Source organism: Ictidomys tridecemlineatus, chromosome 5, assembly GCF_052094955.1.
Source record: "Ictidomys tridecemlineatus isolate mIctTri1 chromosome 5, mIctTri1.hap1, whole genome shotgun sequence".
Taxonomy (NCBI): Eukaryota; Metazoa; Chordata; class Mammalia; order Rodentia; family Sciuridae; genus Ictidomys; species Ictidomys tridecemlineatus.
The window spans coordinates 177678767-177684766 of NC_135481.1; the positions used below are offsets into that span (position 1 = coordinate 177678767).

Below are 6000 nucleotides of genomic sequence, written 5' to 3' on the forward strand. Positions count from 1 at the left end.
AGCTTGCTCTTACGATGATTTACCCGCTCTCAGGAAAACTACAGTAATCCCTTCATGACCCAAGTTTCCTTTTAAAAGCCTTATCACCTCTTACCCCATTACACTGGGGACTAGGCATTAATATGAGTTTTTGTGGAGATAAATCATACGCAAATTGTGTCAAAAGCTGTGATTTTAGATAAACAAAAGCTTACATAAAATCTAATTTAATCCTATTTTTGTGGTTGACAAGAATGAAGTATAATTTGCAATGCCCCCATTGAACTTACCCAGAGAACCAGCCCCTTAGGTTCAGTGTATAGTCCCTGAAGGGTAAAGAGAAATACCATCAGGAGTTGAACAAAGGTTAGCTCCAGATTCTTTCTTTCTTTTGTCAGTACTGGGAATTGAACCTAAGGCTTTGTGCATGCCAGGCAAGTGTTCTACTACTGAGCAAGGCCTCCAGCCCCTTAGCTCCAGCTTTTGTAAGCCACCTGAAAGCGAGTGCATGGTTAAAGTTTCTAGAATCAGGCCAAGTCTTTGTTGGATAGAACTGAAGGGCCCAATAACTTCAGAAGTCTACCCCCTATTATGATCATAGTAAGTCAGAGGATGTAGGAGGAAGACAAGATGTCATGTAGATCTTGGCTCTTACAATAACCCGTTCTTGCTTGGGCTGGGGATGTGGCTCAAGCGGTAGCACGCTCGCCTGGCATGTGTGCGGCCCAGGTTCGATCCTCAGCACCACATACAAACAAAGATGTTGTGTCCGCCGAAAACTAAAAAAATAACTATTAAAAAAATTCTAAAAAAAATAAAAATAAATAACCCGTTCTTGCAACTTTGAGAAGCTCAAGACAAAGTTCCACGCACAAATCACTGATTACCCACAACCTTGTAAACGCTCACTTTCAAGAAAACCCTAAGGGAAAACTTCCTCTTTATTAGACTTTTCGTTTTCCTTCTCATCCAAGATAACACCTATATAAGAAAGTGAGGGAGAGGGGAGGGGGGATAGGAAGGGTAGCAGAATACAATAGACACTAGTATAAACGTAGCTGTATAACCAATGTGATCCTGCAATCTGTACACGTGGAAAAATAAGATTACGTACCCCATTTGAATCAAATGTATGATATGTCAAGATAATTGTAATGTTTTGAGCAACTAATAAAAATTTTTTTAAAAAAAGAAAGTGAGGGAAACCCATATTTATGTGTTTTATTTTGCTTTTTCAGTGCTAAGGATTGAACTTAGGGCCTCACACATACCAGGCAAGTGCTCTAGCACTGAACTATATCCCTGCCCTTTTTGTGCTTTTTGTTTTTTCTTTTGTTCCTTGACCCAGCGTATTGCAGACCTGCCCTTGGTGAGCAGTTAAAGGACTGCTGGAATGTTCCTTCCACTTATGAGTTGACCTGGGTCCTAAAGCAAAAACATCTCCCCCAAACTCTTACACATGAGCATGAGGATCTTTCCCCACATGTCCATATGCCTTTTGCATGAACCACTGAAGCAGGTTGGGTTGAGGTGGGGGAGCAGGGAGGCAGCCCCTGAGAAGTAGGACTCAACCGTTCCTCAGGTGCCTTGGCCTTGCTCTGCAAAATAGAAGACACTGCTTGCTACCCCTGTCCCAGCAGCACTCCTTCCCCAACTTCCTGCAGTCCATCCCTGCTGGCATATTGGGACTAACATAAATTCTGGCATTTAAAGTCCCCAAGCAGATCCAAATCCAGACTCCCCAAACTGGGTTCACATAGTCTAAGGAGTCTTTAGTGTAAGTTTCTTTTTAATGCATGTGGGTTCTACTTCAGGAGCACCTTGGATCCCTTCTTAGAGAAACTATCTATTTAGATACACAGCAAACAAGCAGATAAGGGGCTGCTTGCTTTATATTTCTAAGATACAGGGTATGTCTGTTGGTTAGAAAAATGAGTAAATAAGGGCAGTTATCACTTGGACGGCATCTGATCAGAAAGGTTTTAGGGGATCCTAATATTTCAGTGAGTAAGTATGTTGTTCTTTCAACCAGTTTTGTTTGAAACTTCCACTGGACTGGGCCTGAGAAGAGTCCAGCTGGCCCAGGAATCTAAGAGGAGTCAACGGACAGGAAGTCTCTAGTGTAGAAGGTCTGCTCCTCTTGTGAGTACTGTGCTGCCAGGATTAGGATAGGCACATCTCCTTCACTCCCAAGAGCTTGCCCCTTGGCTGGCCCTTCTTTCTCATACTTTCCAGGCCCTGTGATCTTTATTGCATAGCAAACCATATGGTTTTGATTCTGGTCCCTGGCTTACTGAGAGCTTTTTATGACTCCAGTGGCAGGAAGCCCTCTAGCCTCTTTAAGTAGCTATTCTGTCATTTAAGAGAAGAAGCCAGCTCTTTTGGATTCCCTCACCAGCTAGGCATGAGAGCCTATTGGAGGGCAATGTGAAGTATGGAGAAAAGGTAACCAGAGTGACTGTAGGGGTGGTGGGATATCCCTGGAATTTGCAGAGGAATTTGTTTAGGCACCTGTAGATTTGATCCAGAGAATTGACTTTTTACTCTCTGTACTACTCCTGAATTTCCATCTGAATCTTCCTGTGAAACAGAGGACAGAAGTATTGTCTGATATAAGATACCACACAAATCTTCTAATTTCATAGATGATTGGGGTCAGATAAATATCAGATGATCTTCAAAGAAATTCATTGGAAGAAAGTTCTGCATTTTGAGTGGTAAGAAAGTGAAGTCAATCACTTCTCAGAAAGGATCAATCTTTAATATTAATATATATAATAATATACATATATATTAGTTGTAGTTGGACACAATATATTTAATTTATTTATTTTTATGTGGTGCTAAGGATCAAACCCAGGGCTTTGCACATGCTAGGCAAGTGCTCTATCACTGAGCCACAACCTCAGCTCTCAATCTACTCTTGAGTAAAAGGGGTAAAGGAATAGTGATAGGCTGAGGAAAACCTTAAAGCAATTATTTTATTTAATTGTATAAAGCTTTATAGTTTTTAGCTACTTGTTCTTGTCTCAGGGCCTATGTACTTCCTGTTCTCTCTGCTTGGAGACTTTTCCAGCAAATCCCAATATTACTGATTCCTTCTTGTCCTTCAGATTTCAAGTGTCTCCTCCTTAGAGAGGACATGTCTGACCAACTTATCTCAAGTTGTACCCACTTCACTTCCTATCCTGTTACCCTATTTTCTTCCTAGAACTCTTCAATGTCTAATATAGAGCCTGAAGAATAACAAGTGCTCAAGAGACATGTGCTGAATGAGAAGAATAATGAATGGAGGACTAGGGTGGGAGAGCTAGCCAGAAAAACTAGGTAAAATTGGAATGTTATGCATATGGCCAGAAAGAATAGAAATGATCAGGAGAACTGGGTGTAGGGGTACACACCTGTACTCCCAGCTACTTGGGAGGCTAAGACAGGAGGATGACAAGTTTGAGTCCTGCTTGGGCAATTTAGCAAGACCCTGTCTCAAAGTGAAATTTTTTTTAAAGAATAGGAATATAACAGTGGTGCAATTTATGCTTGAATGTAGCCCTTACTGCTCTGCCAATGAGGCTTATTTTAAAATAAACATGTTTTTTCCTCTTCTCCCTCTCCTAAATTAACAAGTAAATCACAATCCCCCAACAGGGGATACATAGAATATAGCTTTTGAATAAGAGCCCTTGGTTCTCCCAGTTAGGCAGAATCAGGATTAGGATAGGCACATCTATCCTAATAGGAGTCTCCTGTGCTTTTCCTTTGCTAGCAAAATGATGAAATTTCTTTTTCTGTTTTCTCAAATCCATCTTCTCATTATTGGATTGGCATAGGGGACAAGAACTGAGCTTCACTAACAGGGATATAGCTCAGTGGTAAAGCACTTGCTTAGCATGTCAAGCAAGGGTCTGTGTTCAATCCCCAGCATTCCAAAGAGAAAAGAAAGAGAAAAAAAAAATGATCAAGGGAGGAATTGGGACCAGTAATCAAAAGCTCTTGAGAAGCAGAAATAGAAAATTAAAATAAAAGAATCACCACATTTTGCCTGATGTCTTCCAGTCTTCATTATATTCAACAAGTGTTTAAGTACTTTGGTAGCCCAGCATTAAGAGCTTCCTCTTCTTGCAGAGGTCCCATACCTCGGAACAAGGCCTTAGATAAGCACTGTTTTAATGTTTGATCGGATAACTTGCCTGAGGAACTGACTCTCTTATTTCTGTGGTGTTAGACATTTCTACTCTTCATTAAAGAATGGATCATTCCTCTTTTCCACATTCCTCATCCCCAAAGAATAACCAGTGCTTTTTGTTTTGGAGATCAGGCCTTCTTGTATCTCAGAGAAAGAAAAAAAGAAATCAATGGAGTTTTGATTTTTAAATCAGTCCATGGTCTCAGAAATGATAAAGTTGTTTTGACTGAAAGAAAGAAGAACTGTTAGAATTATAGGAGGGATGGAGAGAATATTTCCTGAGCCTGACTTTGAGGGGATGGTGCTGAGGAGCACTGTGGCCTCCTTGAATGACTGGGTCTTGCTCTAGCTCTTTCACAGACCCCTGCAGCTGTAGGGTTTGAATGGAATGTTTGCTCAGGAGGAGGAAAAAAGCACTGCGATTTGGGAGCATCAGCAGAGATCTCTATGCTTCAGCTAGGCCAAGAGTAAGGGTCCTAGAGTAAACCACCATCATGGGCAAAGAGCACCAAGAATGGCAGGCACCAACTGAGAGATGTCTTCTTCCAAGCTCCTGAAAAGGGCCCCAGATTGAATTGTTTTGCACCCAATTGTTAGATAAGAACCAAGGGTATTTAATGTAGAAAACTAAAAAATTGTGGCATTTCCACAACCTAGCAAGGATCAAAGTTATACCTGTTAGCAGTGTTTAACACCAGTCTCCATTCTTTCCTTTAAAGTGTTCACATTTCCTGGTTCAAAGAAGCCTCCAGCTTGTTTTGTTTAACCCTGCCTCTCAGAAGTTGGAGGCTGGAAGTGTTACAGAATACTCACATATGGATGTGCATGCTATTCTGAGTGAGCCTTGGCCTGGGGCACTCAATTCCAGTCCCTCCTTCATCAATTCAGTGGAAGCCTGAGTTAAAGGAGCACTCAACCAAGGATGCTCCCTGAAGAGAGAAGAAAAGAAGCTGGACAGAAATGGCCCGCACAACTGGGATTGCTCAGGAATGGGGTTCTCCAAGTCCTGCTGCAGAACCCATCCACAAGTCTGCACTGCCCCCAGGTGGCCACAGAGGAGGAGCTCTGCTCTGTACTTGGTGTAGGGACAACACTTGGAGAGATGTGGGTATCTCTTCCAGAGGGAGCTCTTTGGAGACCCAGTAGTAGGTAAACAAGGGGAGAAGCCAAGTCCCATCACTACCACGTTGGACACTGAAATACTTAAGTAATGTCTTTTTACAATGTCACTATAACTTTGCTGACATAAATTTAAAATAGATTCAGAGAAACAGATTCAGTTCACTAGCTAAAATGCTCAGGGGTTTAAGGCAAGAGAATTCTAGCTGAGATTTAGCAAAAATAATTTTTCAGTTTTACCATTGAAGAAATTTTTAAGTTAAGACTATTTTTCTAACAGTCATTCAATTATTACAGGCTTCATTTATGCCCCGGATGAAGAAACAGGATATCATGCTATTATGATGTAATTATAAGAGAAATAACAAATAGCAATAATAAATAAATAATAAACATTGTTGTGTATAATAATAAATGTTGTTATTTATTATTATAGCAATAATAGCAAAAGTAAATGTGATGTACATATTGATAGAGGCACACCTAAGATATACAAGCACCTAAGGGGCCAGGAGATGGGAATATCAGTAAAAGATTCATGAAAGAAGTGATATCTGAGTGGAATTTTAAATGATAAATAGAATTCATCTTTGTAGGAGCAAGGGGTTGATGGCAGAAAGAGATTATATTTCAGACAGAAAAGCCAGTACTAGCAAAAATATGGAGAGAAACAAGAGTGAGAGAGCAGGAGGGGCCCAGAGAAGCAGAAAAGGTAGACA

General features: G+C 40.8%; 1 long non-coding RNA gene across 6 annotated transcripts in view; it reads left to right on the plus strand.

The window, feature by feature from the left end:
• LOC110598617 (uncharacterized) overlaps positions 1 to 5676 on the plus strand; it is a 67664-nt gene extending 61988 nt beyond the window's left edge. For all 6 annotated transcript variants that reach the window (XR_013439650.1, XR_013439649.1, XR_013439651.1 and 3 more), the window contains one exon: positions 4882 to 5676. This is a non-coding gene — a long non-coding RNA (uncharacterized LOC110598617). The remainder of the gene's footprint in view (positions 1 to 4881) is intronic.
• The last annotated feature ends 324 nt before the right edge of the window (positions 5677 to 6000 follow it).